Source organism: Mirounga angustirostris, unplaced genomic scaffold (genome assembly GCF_029215605.1).
Source record: "Mirounga angustirostris isolate CCGP_5_RB_7025 unplaced genomic scaffold, mMirAng1.0.hap1 SCAF_12, whole genome shotgun sequence".
Classification (NCBI taxonomy): Eukaryota; Metazoa; Chordata; class Mammalia; order Carnivora; family Phocidae; genus Mirounga; species Mirounga angustirostris.
In genome coordinates, this window is record NW_026991720.1 from 75789744 (window position 1) to 75809286 (window position 19543).

Consider the following 19543-nt stretch of genomic DNA (forward strand, 5'->3'; position numbering starts at 1 on the left):
CTGTTTTGAATTAAAACCTATTTTTATATATTTTTAAAGGGATGATAGGCTTTACTAACATCTCCCAGGGAGTGACTTTATTTTTTATTTATTTTTAAAAAATTTTTTTAAGAGAGAGAGGGGGTGGGGAGGGGCAGAAGGAGAGGGAGAGAGAGAATCTTAAGCAGGCTCCTCACCCAGTGCAGAGCCCGACTTGGAGCTTGATCTCACGACCCTGAGTTCATGACCTGAAACAAAATCGAGAGTCAGATGCTCAACGGACTGAGCCACCCAGGCGCTCCAGGGAGTGACTTTAGCTAGAGAAAGAAGGGGACCAAGTGCTGGGGCACGTCAGGAAAGGTAGGGGAGCCAGTGAAGGAGAACGGGGGCCTCGAGGCCCGATGAAGAAAGTGTTGAAGGAGAAGCCAGTGAGGCACTGAATCAAATGCTGTTGTTGGAGCAAGAGGAAGGCTGAGAATTGATGTTTGGATTTGGTGAGGTGGGGGTCAACAGTGATTTTGGCAAAAGCAATTCTGATTGAGGGGTAGAGGCAAAAACGCGATGGGAGTGGGTTCAGGAGAGAGTGAGAAAAAAGGGAGCAGACTCCATGAGAACAGGCAGTTCTTGGGAGGAGCATTGCTAGTGGTGGTGGTGTTGGGGGGTGGGGGAAGAGAAATGGCAGTAGCTCAAGGGGGAGTGCACATAGTTACTTGGGGAGAGTAATGCCAAACTGTACTTCAAGGCTTCTTCCAAATGCAAGATTTTGTCCTACAATTAGTGGCTCTGGTTTTATTTGTTTTTTTAATACCTTGTTTAAGGATTTCTTGAGATGAGGCACACCTATACTTTTCTCCTGTTTAATTTGAGACTTTTATTTATTTATTTTTTAATATTTTATTTATTTATTTGAGAGAAAGAGAAACAGCATGAGAGGGGAGAGGGTCAGAGGGAGAAGCAGACTCCCTGCTGAGCTGGGAGCCCGATGTGGGACTCGATCCCAGGACTCTGGGATCATGACCTGAGCCAAAGGCAGTCGCTTAACCAACTGAGCCACCCAGGCGCCCTTAATTTGAGACTTTTAAAAATCAAGCTTAGCCATTTTGTTTATACCACATGACTGTTTTCTCCTTTCTGGTTTGGGGATGTCTTTTTGCATTAGTTTTCTAGGGCTCCCATAACAAAGTACCACACGCTGGGTGGTATTTATGGTCCCAGAGTTTGGGAGGCTGGATGTCCAAAATCAAGATGTCCTTCTATTCCAGGCCCCTGTCCTTGGCTTAGAGATGACCATCTTTTTCCTCTGGCTATCTTCCCTCGAGGCCTGTTTTTGTGTACAAATTTGCTTTTTTTTAGGATACTAGGCATATTGGAATTGGACCCACTCTAATGACCTCATTTTAACTTGATTACTTGTGTAGAGCTTATGTCCCCAAATCAGGTCACATTCTGAGGTACTGTGGACTAGGACTCAATCGTATGGATTTGGGGAGGGGACCTGACACCTTTACTTTCTCATAGGCTCATTTCTGAAGTTTTATTCTGATAACATTTGAAATTTTTCTGCCAGGTGGTATTTAGGCACAGTTAACCTAGTCATTTTGGGGACATTAGGTGTTGCTTTAGAGAATTGGGGCCAGGAGGTGGATTTCCTGATGTAAAATGAGCACTTGCTGAATCGCAGCTTCAGTGAACTGACTTTTTGAAAAGAAATATCAAATGAGTTAGAGAGGTGATTTCTTTTTTTTTTTTTTAAAGATTTTATTTATTTGACAGAGAGAGACACAGCGAGAGAGGGAATACAAGCAGGGGGAATGGGAGAGGGAGAAGCAGGCTTCCTGCGGAGCAGGGAGCCCGATGCGGGGCTCGATCCCAGGACCCTGGGATCATGACCTGAGCCGAAGGCAGACGCTTAACGACTGAGCCACCCAGGCGCCCCGAGAGGTGATTTCTTAACACTTCCTATGAACAGGAGGTTAGACTTTTCTTCGACTTCTCAGTCACTTTCATGTTTAAAATAGTAGAACAAGTAAGCTAGTAGATACACACTCTCTCTACCTTGGCAGGGGGAAGAGGTAAATCAGAGTGCCTTCTCTACGAAAATGTTTACATTAAATATGTGTATCACCTCCCTAGTATTACAGAGATGAAAACATAGCCTAGTTCTAAATAAAGGTCAACGTGTGACCCTATAATATGTCACCCTTGTTATAGACAGAAATTAAGTTGTTTATTATAAGAAGTTTGGTTGTTGTTGCATTATAGAAATTGGCTCATATTTGCTTAGCTGGGTGTATGATCCCAGGAAATGTTTCCAGCAAATTTTTGCCTGTCTTGTTCTCTCTAAAGAGTTGCTTTTCCAGCATCAGGTTTTGGTTGGAATATAGGTCATTAAGGTGTATCCTCATAAAACAGTTTGTGGCGGTAATGGATTTTACTTGGAAACCGTTGAACTACAGGATGCAACTAACAATTGTAGTTGTCAGCACATGGGCTTGATAACTCTCATTTCTTCATTAGTGCAACAAGGAAGAAATGTAAGTTTAATTGTGGAATAGCAGATATTTTTTGTGGGCTTATTACTCCCTTATGGGATACAGTGCTTTAAAATGAAGAAGACATCCGTGGTGAAAATTAGTGCTAAATAGAATACTTATTTGGATATTTTTTGAATCACTTTTTGGTTTAGAAACCTATCATTTGTCAGTGCCCTGAAATAACTCCTGAATGAATCTCTTGGAGACAGCCTTGATTTTTTTTGACTTTGTATTCTTGGTAAATAATGAAATAATCTTTTCATATTGTTTAAACTTGAAAAAAAAAAAAACCAACCCTCTGAATAAGAAAGTGAATTCCTCTTTAGTGTAAAATAGCAGCAACCATATCCTCAGTGGGGTTTCCACAGGTTAAGCCTGGCAGTAGTTCAGATATTAACTATATTAAAGCCGACAATTTGTTATGATGGATTCTTGTTCTGGGTCCACAGTCTACCTAATTGATGACCATGGCTCAGTACGATCTGATTCAATATTCTCGTGCATTCGTGAAATCACAGCCCTTCTTCCAGCTTCCTCCCTTACTTTCTCATGTTCAGTGACTTTGGAAAGGCATCTTTTTCTTAGTGTTTTCTCAGTGACTGTACTGAAGGAATACAAAGAGCATATGGAAGCAGATACATGCGTAGGTCTTGATTTTATGTTTTGGTAGACTGGTTTATATAAGCAGATACAACAGGCAAATATGTTTGTTGAAGATTTGCCTTTGTACCAGCTGCTGCTTTCTCCTCTTCCCTAGGCTGGCCTGCCAGAAATGCACACCTTTATTCCCACACCGTTTGACAAAAGTTGCCAATTGACAATTTTTCAATGGGTTAAATTAGCTCCTTGAGAAACGCGATATATGTTTAACGTGTGTATTTTAAGAATGTTGAGGATTTTTGAAGAATTGTGCTCAAATTTGATTTTGTTGAAATGGAATGTTATTAATTATTAAAAGTTTTTAATGATCGAGGCTTAATGTTTCTTAAATATTGTTAACAGAATCGGCCTTAACTTACAACAACTTAAAAAACATACAGTCTAGTTTAATTATTCAGAAGAAAAGTTTTATTTTTATTGCATTTTTTGGGGGGGGGGGAACTGAATTGCTACAGAGGTAATGTTCACCTGGTTGTGTACGTACCAGGCTAGGGTGACATGGGCATTGACCAGGGAGTCAAGGGACCCAGGTATGGGATTTTTCTTGCTGGTAGTTGGCTATTGCGACCTTGGGGAACTTGCTTTCTCTTGGGCTTGATCTTCTCATTTGGAAGAGAAAAAGATTGGTTTAGATAATCTATAAAGGCTTTTCTTTATTTCTTCTAGTTTTATATTTTTAGAGAAACAGGGATTATGTCTTTGCCTCTTATTGGGTACTTTTGACTGAGTGTGGAATTTTTTGTGTTCGGTATGGTCATGCTTGGCAGAGTGATATAGCTTGATAGTTTCTAGAAACTAAGCATTGTCTACAAATAGTCGACAAGAAGGTTTGGTGAATCTGGCCCATGCTATTTCTGTTTGACATGGATGAAAATTTGCATTTTTTACCAGCTGATGATGAGTTCTATAATTTCATCTATCCAAGTCAATTGAGGTTAGACATTTAGCTTGAGATACTTAACATTTCTCAACACAAGATTTTGGGGGGTTAGAAAGTCTTAGCCTTCTGTAATTCTGCCTTGGGTTATGGGATGATTTGGCACAGATAGGACTCAATCTTAGTAATAATTTATATCTGCGACAGCCTAGGATTTTTTCCTATAGGAAAAGATTCACAGGTTATTGACATGAAGCAGGCATGGGTGAAATTTGCTTTTCTTTTGAATCCTCCTTAGCCACTGGCCTATGGCCTTATTTTAACTTCTGAGACCTTGTTTTCTCACTTGAAAATGATCATGTCCCACAGGGATGTTTATAAGAAGAGTTATTCCTGAACAGAGATACATTCTTAGACAGAAAGGCTCAACATTGTAAAGATATCTGTGTTCCACAAATCTATGCGTTTAAAAGCATCTCCCAAAATAGAAATAAAGTTTTTCTTCTTTGGGACTATGTATCTGTTGGAGGGGTGGAGTAGGGAATAAAATGATCCTTGGGTTTATTAGACTGTGTTCTGAGACAGGCTGGGAAAATTCTGAAAAGTGAGTGTGATAAGAGGAGGTATTCTCATAATCTGTAAATGGGAGTATCAAATGTTAAAGACTTTGTAGGAACAGTTGGGTAACATTTGTCAAGAGCTTTGAAGCATATTCTCACCGAGTATTTTACATCTTAAGTAAATTGGTTAACAGTGATGTACTTATAAGGTGATTCATCTCAGTGTTATTCATAAACAACCCCAAATTTTATTTTTATTTCTCTTATTAGAAAGGGGGAGGGGGAGAGAGAGAATCTTAAGCAGGCTCCATACCCAGTGCAGCGCCCGACACAGGGCTCAATCTCATGACCCTGAGATCATGGCCTGAGCTGAAATCAAGAGTCGGATGCTCAACTGACTGAGACACCCAGGTGCCCCACAACCCCAAATTTTAATAGGTGACTGGTTAAATTGTTTCCTGTGTTAAATCGAATACCATAGCACCATTTAATGTGATAACATGGCATTGTATTTATTTACACGGAAGAGGTTTATAATATGTTAAACAGATAATACAGTATGTTATGAAAGCTTTGGTACAGGTATATAGATGTGTGTATTTATTTGGAAAAATTAACAGTGGTTATACCTGGGTGGCAAGATTATGGATGGTCTCCCTCCTACTTCATATGCCTAACCTCTATTTCTAATTTTCTACCAAGACCATGCATTCTTTAAAAGGAAGTAGAATATAACAAGTGAAGTGCTTGAGAGCATAAGACTCCAAAGCCAGCCTGGCTGGGTTTAAATCCCAATGCTGTCACTTTCTGGCTGTGTAGTCTTGAGCAAGTCACTTTATCTCTTTGTGTCTCTCTTTCTCTTCTGTAAATCAGAGATGATGATAATAAATAACAATAATAATACCTACCTCATAGATGTGTTGTAAGGATTCAATATACTTTATGTGAACTTTGAGAATAATTTTATAGTAAGTACCATATTAATGTTACCCATTATTATTTGTTAATAAGAATAGTGAGCAAGTGAATGAGAGACAGATGGACAGACAGACACACTAGCATACCTAGAACTCACTGATAGAGATAATGGTCTCTTATGATATCAAGCATATCGAATTGAAACAATTTGGTAAACTTTAAAGAGGAATGTGATGATTAGATGTTCACCTTTCCCCCTTATTTTTTAACTTTTAAAAATAATTAGAGTGTAATTTACATAACATAGAATTAACTGTTTTATTTTAAATTGACCATTTTAAAGTGAAGAGTTCAGTGGCAATTAGCCTATTCACAATATTGTGCAACCACCATCTTTGTCTTGTTCTAGGACATTTTCTGTCATTTCATAATAAAACTGTGTGCCCATTAGGTAATTTCTGTCCATTCCCCACTCTCTGCTGTGCCTGGCAACCACCAGGCTGCATTCTGTGTCTATGCACTTACTTATTCTGGATTATTTCATATAGATGGAATCATATATATGTGATTTTTTGTGTCAGCCTTCTATGACTCAGCATAATGTTTTGGAGGTTTCTCCGCAACATAGCATGTAACAGTAGTTCATTCCTTTTTATGGCTGATTAATATTCAAGTGTGTGTGTGTGTGTGTGTGTGTATTATGATTTGCTTACCCACTGATGGACACTAGGGTTATTTCTTTATTTTTGCTCTTGTGAGTAGTTGTGCTATGAATAGATGTTTACTTTTATTAAATTTATTAAATAGTTTCTTTTGGTGGTAGTGGTGATATATTTATTATAAAAAATGTAAGAAATGCAGAAAAAATTAAAAATAGAACCGCCCTACAATCTAGGAATCCCAATACTGGGTATTTACCCTGAAATATAAAGACACTAATTCAAAGGGATACATGCATTCCTATGTTTATTACAACATTATTTACAATAGCCAAACAATGAAGCAGCCCAAGTGTCCATTGATAGATGAATGGATAAAGAAGTGGTATGTGTATATATATATGTAGTGTGTATGTGTAAATATATATATACATTTACACATACACAACATATTTACATTTGTATGTGTAAATATATATATACATTTACACATACACATATATATATATGGGAATATTACTGAGCCACAAACAAAAATGAAATCTTGCCATTTGCAACAACATGAATAGAGCTAGAGAGTATAATGCTAAGCCAAGTCAGTCAGTCATCGAAAGATAAATACCATATGATTTTACTCATATGTGGAATTTAAGAAACAAAGCAGACGAGCAAAGGGGAAAAAGAGAGCCAAACCAAGAAATGGACTCTTAACTATAGAGAACAAATTGATGGTTTCCAGAGGGGAGATGCGGGGAGGGAAATAGGAATTGGGATTAAAGAGTACACTTAACAGGATGAAAAAAATGTAAAAAATTAAGAACTGCAAAATGCAAATAATCCCAATTTACATTTTGGTATAGGTCCTTTCAGTATTTTTAACACAGCTGTGTTCAAAAATAAACCTTTTTAAAAGAAAATTGAAGATCACATTATACAGTCTGGGTTTTTCCTCATTAAACTTTGTTTTAATGGGTCTTAAATTCTGTGATAGATTTTTGGTCAAATTGTTTGCATTAGAAAGTACTCTTTTTTTAAAAACTAGTAACTTAAAACTGTCACCCACACACGAAACAAATGGTCCACAAAACGTTCTCCTTTTCTGCTGAAGGTTTTATGATGCATTGTTAAAATCAACCAGCCTTTTACTATTAAACTTGAATGGCCAATTGAGATAAGAAGTTCTGAGACCATTCTTCCCCCATGGATTAAGAGTGGGGTGGCAGCTATTAGGCGTAATGTTCATTTAGCCTTCTGAGCTTCTTGGCCGACTTGATGACCTTGGCACCTCCGCTGCCTGATTGTCCACTGCCTTAAGGACACCCACAGCAACTCCCTGTCACATGTCATAAACAACAAAAAGGCCCAGAAGAAGGTAGTCAGAAACTCTCAACACACATGAGCTTGTCAGGAACCCTATCAACAATGGAGCATCACCAGATGTCAAGGATTTGGGGCCATCTTCCAGCTTTCCCCGCAGCCTGATGATCAGTCTTCAGCAAACTTGGAAGGAGTGTGACAATCCAGCACAGGTACATATCCAGCACTGATTTGGCCTGGATGGTTCAGGATACTTACCTGAGCCACGAAGCCCCCTGTTTCCATTGTTGGGTCATCTTTGCTGTCATGAGCCACATCACCACAACAAACATCTTTGACAGATACATTCTTGACACTGAAGCGCACTTTGTTCCCAGGAAGAGCTTCACTCAAAGCTTCATGGTGCGCTTCATTGGACTTTACTTCAGTTGTAACGTTGACTGGAGAAGAGATGCCCATCGTGCTGGGTTTGAAAACCCCACTCTTCACATGGCCCTTGTGCCAATACCACCAATTTTGTACATGTCTTGGAGAGACAGACCTAAGAGCTTGTCAGTTGGATGAGGGGTTGGTAGGATACAATCCAGAGCTTCCAGCAGCATGGTTCCACTGGCATTGCCATCTTTACGGGTGACTTTTCATTCCTTGAACCAAGGCATGTTAGCGCTTGGCTCCAGCATGCTGTCACCATTCCACCCAGAAATTGGCACGAATGCTACTACGATGCAGTTGTAGCCAATTTTCTTATGTAGGTGCAGAGTTCCTTAATGATTTTTTTTGTGTCTCTTCTGGCTCTAGGGTGGCTCAATGGAATCCATTCTGTTAATACCAACAGTTAGTTCTTTCACACCCAGTGTTAAATTAGAAGGACATGCTCACGGGTGTGCCCATTCTTGGAGATACCTGCTTCAAATTCATTAACACCAGCAGCAACAATCAGGACAGCGCAGTCAGTCTGAGCTGTGCCTGTAATCCTATTTTTGATAAAGTGTCTGTGTCCTCTGGTATCAGTGGTGGTCACATCATACTTGCTGGTCTTGAGTTTCCGCAGGGTGATATCAGTGGTGGTAATAAGCTCACATTCAGTTCTCAGTTTATCCAAGACCCAGGCATACTTGAGGGAGCCCTTTCCCAGCTCAACAGCTGCCTCCTCAAATTTTTCCATAGTTCTCTTCTTCCGACCACATTTGTCTATCAGACGGCCTGTAGAGGTAGACTTCCTGAGTCTACATGTCCACTGAGGACAATATTGATATGAGTCTTTTCCTTTCCCATCTGGCTTAGATTTAGTGATGGTTTTCATGACACCTCTGTTGGGGTGGCAAACCTGCTGTGAACAATGCACATTCTGTTTCATGTCAGTACTTACCATCTAACATTTTTTAATATTTTCTGATGTCTATAAGTGTTCTGGCTCATCATGATTTTCAATAAACAGTATTTATTTTACCAATCTCTTGATAAAAATTTAGCTTTTGGCTTCTATTTAAAGCTACGATGAATAACTTTTTAGATAAAATATTGCTTAATGTCTAAGGATAAAGTCTTAGGAATAGAAGTGTTTTATCAAATAGCATATGCTTTTTTTTTTTTTAATTATTATTTATTTGATAGAGACACAGCAAGAGAGGGAACACAAGCAGGGGGAGTGGGAGTGGGAGAGGGAGAAGCAGGCTTCCCGCCAAGCAGGAAGCCCGACGCGGGGCTCGATCCCAGGACCTGGAATCATGACCTGAGCCGAAGGCAGGCACTGAACGACTGAGCCACCCAGGCGCCCCTCAAATAGCATATGCTTTTAAGGCTTTTGATACACATGGCCAAATTTCCCTCCAGAAATGTTGTGCTGATTTACATTCCTCTAAGCAGTATTTGAGTGTCTGTTTCCTCTTTTATTTGCTCATATTCTTTTATTCACAGTCATTGTCTTTTAACAAAAACTGTATCTATTTATATTGTATTTTTATTTCTATTCATATAAAATGTTTCACCATATGTTTGTTGTTTTCCTTTTGTGAATGTGTACTTCATGACCCTAGTGAATTTTGTCTTTTTCTTAATAACTAGAATTTAAAATATATAATGAAGATGTAAATCTTGGCAATCTGTTTCAATTATGTTTACTAGTTATTTGTGTTCTCATTTTGCTTATGGTATTTGGTCACAGGGGACTTACAAATTTTATGTAGTGAAACCTATCATTTTTTGCTTTTTTTGGTTTTTGCCTTTGCGCATATGTTTTTCTAAGGTTTCCTTAGGTGATTGGTATTTGTGCTTGGTAATGAGCAAAAAGTTTATATTGTCCTGTGTGAATGTGGTATAAAACTTCCATATTGTTCACAAATGCTGCTCAGTATTTATTTGATATATAAGAATTTTCTCCGGTGACTTAGACAAAATTGTAGTTAACTGAGAACTTCTTGAACCATCAGCCTAGGATCTTTTGTGTTAAACTTTAGAGACAGACACAGATCATAGAAGTTTTTTTTTTTTTTTTTTAAAGATTTTATTTATCTGACAGAGAGACAGCGAGAGAGGGAACACAAGCAGGAGAAGTGGAAGAGGGAGAAGCACGCTTCCCGCTGAGCAGGGAGCCCGAAGCGGGGCTCAATACCATGACCCTGGGATCATGACCTGAGCTGAAGGCAGACAGTTAACCGACTGAGCCACCCAGGCGCCCCCAGACACAGATCATAGAAAACAAGGGCACTTTGGGAATTTATTCAGGGAACCCATTTCCATGGCATGTGCTTGAGTCAGGACACATTCACTTTATCTCCTCTCCGTATTTTCTCCGTGTCCAGTCTTATAACTTGCATTGACTCTTGAGGCAGTGAGATCCTCATTCATCAAAGAAAGATTGAATTTTGTTCACCATGCCAAATTTACGTGTACAGGAAATTGGACTGGTTCTTTTTGGGTGGAAATTGTGTTTGCCCTTTGAAAATCATTTCACTGAGGGCGCCTGGGTGGCTCAGATGGTTAAGCGTCTGCCTTCGGCTCAGGTCATGATCCCAGGGTCCTGGGATCGAGTCCCGCATCAGGCTCTCTGCTCCTTGGGAGTCTGCTTCTCCCTCTGCCTCTCTCTCTGTGTCTCTCATGAATAAATAAATAAAATCTTTAAAAAAAAAAATCATTTCACTGAAATACTGCACTTCTTAGGCATTCCAATTCATTTGTCTTTTTACATCTTAGGGAAACATATAAATCAGTGCTAACCTAGGTAAGAAGCTAGCATTTTTTCTTGCATTAAAAATCTTTTCTGCTGGTATAAAATTGAACATCTGTTTACTTTAGGCTGAGGATGTTAATGACAAGTCATTTAGTCTTTACTTGTTTTTGTATTTTATGTCTAAATGATCTGGGTTTTTTTGTTTGTTTGTACAAAAAGAAACATGTTTATTATGATGGGAATCAGGAAATAGAAGCAAGCCAAACATGCCAAGATGATTACTGTTGGTGCCTTTGTACAGATCCATTCAGATCCCTTTCACGATATATATAGTCATTCACGCATTTTATAAGAATGCAGTCATGTTAGGGCGCCTGGGTGGCTCAGTTGGTTGAGCAACTGCCTTCGGCTCAGGTCATGATCCCGGAGTCCCGGGATCGAGTCCCACATCGGGCTCCCTGCTCGGCGGGAAGCCTGCTTCTCCCTCTCCCACTCCCCCTGCTTGTGTTCCCTCTCTCGCTGTGTCTCTCTCTGTCAAATAAATAAATAAAATCTTTAAAAAAAAAAAAAAAAAAAAAAGAATGCAGTCATGTTATACTCATCATATCATGAGCATATTGCCATGTCAGGAGTAGATGTATACAATTTGAAATAAATGCACCGAATGCTGCAGTGTGGGTGTATCAAAATATAATGTGGCAGTTCCCCATTGTCTATCATTTAGAATGTTTTCTACTTCTTGCTATTACAAGTGTCTAATAAACATTATTGTAGCTATATCTTGCTATATCTAGATACTTACCTTTTCCTATTTCCTTAGGACAAATTCCTCAAAATGGAATGTCTCTAATTTCCTAATTTCTGAATCTTATAAGTTCTTTCTTTCTTTTTTTTTTTTTTTGGAATTGAAATTGTCAGGAATGTGAAAAATATAGCTTCGGTACCTTTTCAAAGTTATTACATGAAATCAAATAAAATTCCTCTAAGTGTAAAGGCATTGTTTATCTTTCTATTTCTCTCTCTGTGGCAATTCATCTTCCCCTCTAATTTATTTTTCTGATTGTAGAAAACAAATGTGAAAGGGCCAGTGTGATAGGAATTCTAGAAGATTTGCTTCCTATCTTTATTCTTTTTGAAACATTAGTTGTGTGTGTGTGGTGGAGGGAGTGGGGGTTACTTTTTGAGGGCAGATTTTTTAGAAGGGAGATGTCTATTCTGACCATGCCTGTTCTGTTTTGACATTTGGAAAAGTTCTTACAGTTGGCATTACTGTTTGCTGATGATTACTCACCTTGTTTTCAACTTCTACCTTCTCCTTCTCCATGGACCTCAAGAGCCCACCTTGTGTAGTTGCTGAGCAAGGTGACAGAGATGGAGAGAAGATAAGTCCAGTATCTCAGGATAGTCATGCAATTTGGTGTGGCAAATACTGTAATAGGGCCACTTCTTACATAATCGAGTAAAACAATTGGAACATTAACTGTAAGTTATTTGGGCAGTGCTCTGTTTTCTATTTTGGGCTCTCTTCCTTGCAAGTCTTAAAACTTTGCAACCTAGAACTTCATAATTTTATCGATGATGAGTGATCTGATTCTGAAAACAAAGATACAGATTGGGGCTAAAATATTCCAGGACACATAAATACCAAAATGCAGAACAGTTTCATTGTCAACAAAGTCTTTGAGAAATGGTGACTATCTCTCTACTTCGTGAAGCTTAAGAAAGAATTGTCTACTTGTTTGCTTTCATGTGTTTAGATTTGTTTGTCTCAGGTTTCAGTTTCCACTGTGAATCACTGAGCGCAGAAAAGGGCACACCGCTAATTTAGGAAGGACCTGAGTGTGTGGAGGTAATCACACCTTCAGAGAGAGATTTGTTGCCTGGAGAAGAAATGGTGCTGTTATTTCCACTGCTTTAATTAAGAGAGTGGCCAATGTAGACCTGTTGACTGACAAATAACCCATTTGAAGAAAACCTGTTGTGTAAGGAGTTCAAGCTGAAATCTGAAATGTAGGGATATTATCAGTAGAAAAGGATTTTTCATTTTTGAAGGATTTGAAATAGGCCTTTCAAAATAGCTTTGATCGTTTTTGTTAGTGAGGGATTAAACTGTTGAAAAAACTGCAGGCAGAGAGTAGCAAAGACCTGGGCCTAAAATTGGTGTCAGGAAACTTCTAGGCAGATAATTTGTATCCATGGACACAAATAGGATATATATAGATAGAGTATTGCAGTTCACAACCAATTTTTCAGTTTTATGTGTGGCCCTAGATTTTGATAGAGAATGTGGATAAAGATTGTTTTCATAAGAGATTAAAGCCCAGAAGGTATTTTTTGCATATATTGCAAAAATATTTACAAAAATATGAAGATAGGCTGTAATATACTACATGATCATTTCCTGGAAACAGAAATCTGTCATTCTATAATATGCATGAATACTCTTATTTGTATGGTGTTGATTTATAGTCCTAGCTGTTACTTTTTTTCCTGCAATGAACCACTTCTTTTTTTTTTAACAGCTTTATTGAAATATGCTTTATATACAAAAAGCTATACATACTGTTAATGTAGACAATTTGATGAGTTTGGACATATGCATATGTTTGTTGAATCACCACCATAATCAAGGTAATGAACATATCCATCATCTGCAAAAGTTTCCTTGCATAGAAGTTCTGAAGTGAATCAAAGAATGTTCAGTTTATATACAGTTTGGCTTTACTGTTTCTCATGTAAATATAATTCTGTATTATAGGAACCAATAGCTGTCATTAATAACATTGGGTGAGAGTTGCTAATTTCTTATATTGAATGGGTGCTTTGTATAAATCAGTATTTGAATTTTAAAATCTATACCATGTTTGCTTCACTTCAGCAAATTTTTTTTGGTTATTTCTTTTACCTTCATATATTACTTATGAATCACATTATTGTGACTATATTTTTGAATAGAGTAGTTAATGTGTGACATTGGAGTGCTTGAAATTTTGGAAATAAAGCTGTGTTCAGCTGTTACTTTTAGCTTCTTCTTACAGCTACATTATAACCAAATCCAGTATTACCAGATAATTATCTGGAAATGTCATTTATTTAAGCATTGACCCTTTTACTGTCTACATTTAATTCTTGTTTTTGGTGATAATTTTGGTCTGTAAAGTTGCCACAAAGACTGAATTAACAAGTACTGAACCTTTGCTCCCAGTGGAAATATAAGAGACTCTGGTTACAACATTTTCATCAGCCGATCAAAACATAACCTTGTGTATGTTTCCTATGTTTCCATTTAAAGCCATCTTGTTTAATATACATTGTTAACTCATTAACATCAAAGTCATGACCAAGGACACTATAACTCACATTTGAAGGAAGCTTACCTAATACATGTGTTTTCTCCATAAGGTACATCACAAACTTCAGCCCTATACTTAGGGCTATTTTATTTTATTTTATTTTATTTAAGATTTTATTTATTTATTTATTTGACAGAGACACAGCGAGAGAGGGAACACAAGCGGGGCGGTGGTGGGAGAAGGAAAAGCAGGCTTCCTGCTGAGCAGGGAGCCCGATGCCGGGCTTGATCCCAGGGTGCTGGGATCATGACCTGAGCTGAAGGCAGACGCTTAACGACTGAGCCACCCAGGCGCCCCTGCTTGGGGCTATTTTAAAAGGTGAAGTCACCCATATATTGCAAAAAAATGCAAAAAACTTGGCACGCAATATGCTGCCCAAAGGACACTGGTTTAGGGCACGAGAGCTGAAACAGGAAGGCAGAGCATCGTCTTGTTTGACTTCAGCTGGGAACACACGTGTTGGATGACTCAAATTTTTTTGCCACTCTGGGCATGCCTGTGAATGATGGTGAGAGCACCCCAAGTATTGACCTTGGGGTTACAAATAAATTTTAGCAAGTAGAAGAATTTGCAAATGCAGCCTCTGCAAAAAATGAGACTCAACTGTAACTGTTTTTGGAAATACTTTGAAATATTTCTAAAATGAAATAGAATTGAACATAATTTAAACATCTTGATGTTGTAGGCTCATCATTATGAAGATGCTTATGAAGATAGCCCAACATGAATTGAGAGTCTGTCTTCGCTGCTCCCAGTGTGTCTGACTCCACACCAGTGTCCCCAGTGGTTCACCATTGTCTTCTTTACCCCCTGCCCCTCCGTCACTCCAACCCAGCTGGTACTTCTCACTTTGGGAGTGTTAGGTACCTAACTCCTTCCTTCCCTTTCTTGCTGCTCCTAATGTGCTGTCTCCTATAATCTAGGAGAAACCTGGAGATTTTAGGAGAAAGCAGAAAACCACACTTACTGAATGATTAAGAATAGTTTTTAGATGTGAGTTAAACTCCATTAACTTTAGAATGAAATTAGAGAAGAACTATAGTGCATTTGTGACAGTGATTTCCCTGCTGACTCAGAGGCTCCTGTTTTGTTAACATTTTGTTTTCTACGATGTACAAGGTAATTCAGAATGGCAGAGTTTCTGCCATTAGGTCAGTGTGGGCTAACACTCAAGCTTGGGTTAATTTTAACATCTTGAGCTTTATTTTCTTTTGAGATTATATATAAACTGTGATAGAAAGCAGACTTCTGTTGGTCGTTTTTGCATACATTCCTGTATATAGGTACCTTATTTTCATTTTATAAGATTGGATGCTGATGTCTGGAAACAAGCTAAATATCTTAGAGTAATAGCAGAACTGATGAGGAGGTCTGCCAAATACTTCTTTGTCCTATGTTCGACCACGTTGTTGCCACTTGACAGAATTTTGTGTTTTACATCTTTTTCAGGCCAGCTTTAAATTTTCTCATGGTCAATTTTCTAGAGGTTTCTTAATCATTAAATTTCTTGGGTTTTAGTCTAGTGACTTACTCTCCGGTCTAGTCAGCAAAGGCAGGCTGTGTGAAACTTATTCCCTTCCATGAACAGTTGCAGATTTAGAGCTACCTTCCACCAAAGGACCCATTTCAGATGTGATTTTTGTTATACTTTGCTTATGTCGATTGGAATGTTCTTTTAATCCCTGCTTATTTAAGATTTAGGTTCCGTGATATTTTCGTTGCAGTGCAGTATCTGTGAGAATGTTATACATTGTTAATGCAAAAACAGTCACTCAGGACAGAGAGGCAGGATGTAATCAAATAAAACCTGATGACCGCATATAGATCTATACTGTTTAATAATATAGCCACTAGCCGCATGTGACTATTGGCCACTTGCAATGTGGTTAGTCCAAACTGAGATGTGTTGTAAATACAGAACTCACACTGGATTTACACAATTCAGTACAAATAAAAGCATGTAGTTTTTCATTAATATTTTATATGCTTAAATATTTAAATGATAATACTAGTTCAGGATATATTATTATAATTAATTTTGCCTCTTTCTTTTTGCTTTTTAATGTGGCTACTAGAAAACTTAAAATTACATATGTCAGTCACATTTGTAGTTTATATTCTGTTTCTTTTGGGATACTATACAGCTGGTATCAATGTTATGCTGGATGTTTAAAAGGTACAGACCCTGTCTCTTATTTCCTTCTCCGATCTTTTTTCTTCCCTCTTTTGAATACACCTGTTATGTTGTCCTTTTGGGTAGAAGGTAAGAAATATAATACGCTTGTTCAATGATCAACTCCCTAGGGACTCACTGACATCACTTCTCATTATAGATAGTAGTAATGCACTCTGTAAAAGTTCCCATGGTACCAAATTAGTAATTTTTCTTTTTTTACATGATGAAGTTAAGCCAATTGGCAATTTAGAGAACTCACCAAAACTGAAAAAATGTATTGAAAATTTGCTAAAAGGAGATTTGGAATGAATATCAGCAATCCTTGCTCACGAGTGAGTTCTTTTGAAATTTCTTACTATCAGTCAGTAAGAGCTGAATATTACCAGGGTGTTGAGTAGTATGAATTTTAAAAAGCTGGATGCTATTTTCCAGTTTTTAGGTGGATTCACTCCAGGATATGTTCTGCTCTTTATTATTCTGCTTGGTATAGCCTCAAGGACAATTTTTATTTGCAAACTTGCTTTGTAGCAGTGTTTTTGAATTTCTTAAGCCTTTATTATAAAAGCAACATTGTACTCGTGAATTTAGACAATGCAAATATATATATTTATGTATATTTATACTAATTTTAATATGCTTATCACAATTGAGTATCTTTAGGCAACAATGGAGATCAATCTCTAATATTTGTTGGTGAATTTAATGTTTGATATCATGTGATAGGTAAAAAAAGTAATTAAAAAAAGGCTCATCCACTTTCTGAGTATAGAGGGAAGCAGTATATTCTGGCTCAGAAATAATGTTGATATAGTGGTAATGAGAGCATTCTTTTCTTCTGAACATTTTGTTAGGGTATCCTTTTTGGATTTCTCTGTTCCATGGGGTTGGTTTTAGATTTGGTTAGTTATATTAGGCAAAAAAGTGACGTGGCACAAAATAATTGATCATTTTATTTCTTGTCCATCACAACGGATCAGCTCAAGTGTTTATTTGAGCTGGTTTTCTCTATGTTGGGTCAGTGCTCTTTGAAATGTAACCAAGTTAGAATAGTTACCAAGTTAGAGGTTAGTCCTTATTTAACTGATGTGGTCTTTTACTGGCTTTTTTTTTTTTTTTCTGGCAAAAGGAGGAAGAACTTCAAAGCTCTGTTTTTCCAGTTTTCTTTCTTTAATAACTTGATTTTATTAGTGTTCCCTCTCCACCATTAACTGCCCCTTAAACCTCAACCAGGAATACTTATTCTCTCATTTTTTTTAGGAGGCCTGAGTAACTGCATCTGTTAAATTAGAAAGTTTAGGTTTGTTCTTTCCATTAATAAAATATTATAGTTCTAGACGAGAAGATAGTCTTGAAGATAAATGGTTTCTGAGTTCTTTCGGCCCTACTCATTGCTTTATGATGTTTGAGAGTAATAGCTACTCTTGGATGCATATTTGGGACCACTGCTAACCTCTACTGTGCCTGTGTGTGAATTTAAAAAGAGGAGGAGGTGCCTTCTGGGTGGGCACAGCTTTCACCGGGTGCGCATCCTCAGTGCAGGGAAGGCTGGATTTTAAGACCCCATCTACCCACCCCCCCCACAGGAGGATATATTTATAGTACTCAACTGCACAGCCATGTAAGGATTCCCTAAGGAATAGCTTACATACATCATCTAATTTAATCTAAAAGACATTTCGTAGCCATCCCAGCATTAAGTCCAACTGCTATTACTTATTTTACTGGAAACATTTATTTTTATGACCATTTAGAATGTTAATTTCCACAAATGAGGAAATTGAAATTCCTACAAGGCAAGTAACTTGCACAATGATGCAGGGCTGGCTTATGGAAGAGTGTGTGGGGGGGTGACTCCTAGATTGGTATTGCTCAAAGTCTGTGCTCTTCTTTTTTTTTTTTAAAGATTTTATTTATTTGAGAGAGAGAATGAGAGAGAGCACATGAGAGGGGGGAGGGGCAGAGGGAGAAGCAGACTCCCCGCCGAGCAGGGAGCCCGATGCGGGACTCGATCCTGGGACTCCAGGATCATGACCTGAGCCGAAGGCAGTCGCCCAACCAACTGAGCCACCCAGGCGCCCCCAAGTCTGTGCTCTTCTAACACCTGATTTCAGTACTAGTTTTATGGCCAGAAGTTTTTTTTTTTTTTTAAAGAGTAAATTTTTTTTTTTTTTTTATTTTTATTCATGAGAGACAGAGAGAGAGAGAGAGGCAGAGGGAGAAGCAGGCTCCCAAGGAGCAGGGAGCCCGATGTGGGACTCGATCCCAGGACCCTGCGACCATGACCTGAGCCAAAGGCAGACGCTTAACCATCTGAGCCACCCAGGCGCCCTATAGCCAGAAGTTAAGAGAAGATAGAGAAGTCATAAGCAAGGTTGGATGATGTTGGTTACCAAAATATGGAATGTAATAAGATTGATGAGAATCTGTATGAGTCTTCATGCTTTCTTGAGTTTGACAACTTTAAAGATGTTTTACATAGTAGCTTATGTAGAATTTCCACTGGCTTTAAATTTATAAACTGTAATAGTGCCCGTCTGTGAGTGGTGTAGATAACACCATCCCTAGAGAAATAGTAAAGACAGTAGCAGAATGAGCCTCTTCACTCTGCTGCTCTGAGGTTCATCTCTCCTGTCATCTCCTAAAAACAGAAATTCTTAGTGAATTCACATTTTAAAAGTTCATGGTAGCCTTCAATAGAAATGTAACAGAAATGTATCATAATATGTTGTTTAGCTTTTCCCAGACAAAAGTGAGAGTATGCCTAGCCTGCCCCATACATCCTATCACTTTAGTTCTGTGTTAAATGAACACAGATGAAAGTAGTAGGTGGTGCTTCTGGTAGTTTGTTTCTACCTCCTACACTGGAGCTTTATTTTGCTTCATTTCTGTCTGTGAAATCAGCTTAGCCTTACTTGAATCCCAGTTTCAAGGAGTTCCAGCTGCAGAGCTGACACCACTCTTGGCAGGGGTGGGAAGTATCAAGAATCTTGTTTTTAGTCTCTCCTGGCCCTTCCCCCCTCCAGTGTATTTGCTTATAAGAATTAAAACTACCGATCTTCCTCAACATAAGGCGATGTTACATCCTGATAAACTCATCACAAACTGAAAATATTGTAAGTCACAAATGACGTTAATACACCTAACCTACTGAACATTATAGCTTAGCCTAGCCGACGTTAAACGTGCTCTGAACACTTACGCAAGCCTGTAGCTGGGCAGGATCATCCAGCACAATGCCTATTTTATAATAAAGTTTTGAATATCTCATGTAGTTTATTGAATACTGTACTGAAAATGAGAGACAGAATGGCAATAGGTGTATCCGTTGTTTCCCCTTGTGA

At 38.2% G+C, this 19543-nt stretch overlaps 1 protein-coding gene and 1 pseudogene across 1 annotated transcript in view; one reads left to right on the top strand and one right to left on the bottom strand.

Annotated features, from left to right (window-relative positions):
- The window catches only part of ELAPOR2 (endosome-lysosome associated apoptosis and autophagy regulator family member 2), a 183432-nt gene that overhangs the window by 20521 nt on the left and 143368 nt on the right, over positions 1-19543 (top strand). The gene's annotated exons all lie outside the window — the stretch shown is intronic.
- On the bottom strand, positions 7564-8779 carry LOC123835620 (elongation factor 1-alpha 1-like; annotated as a pseudogene).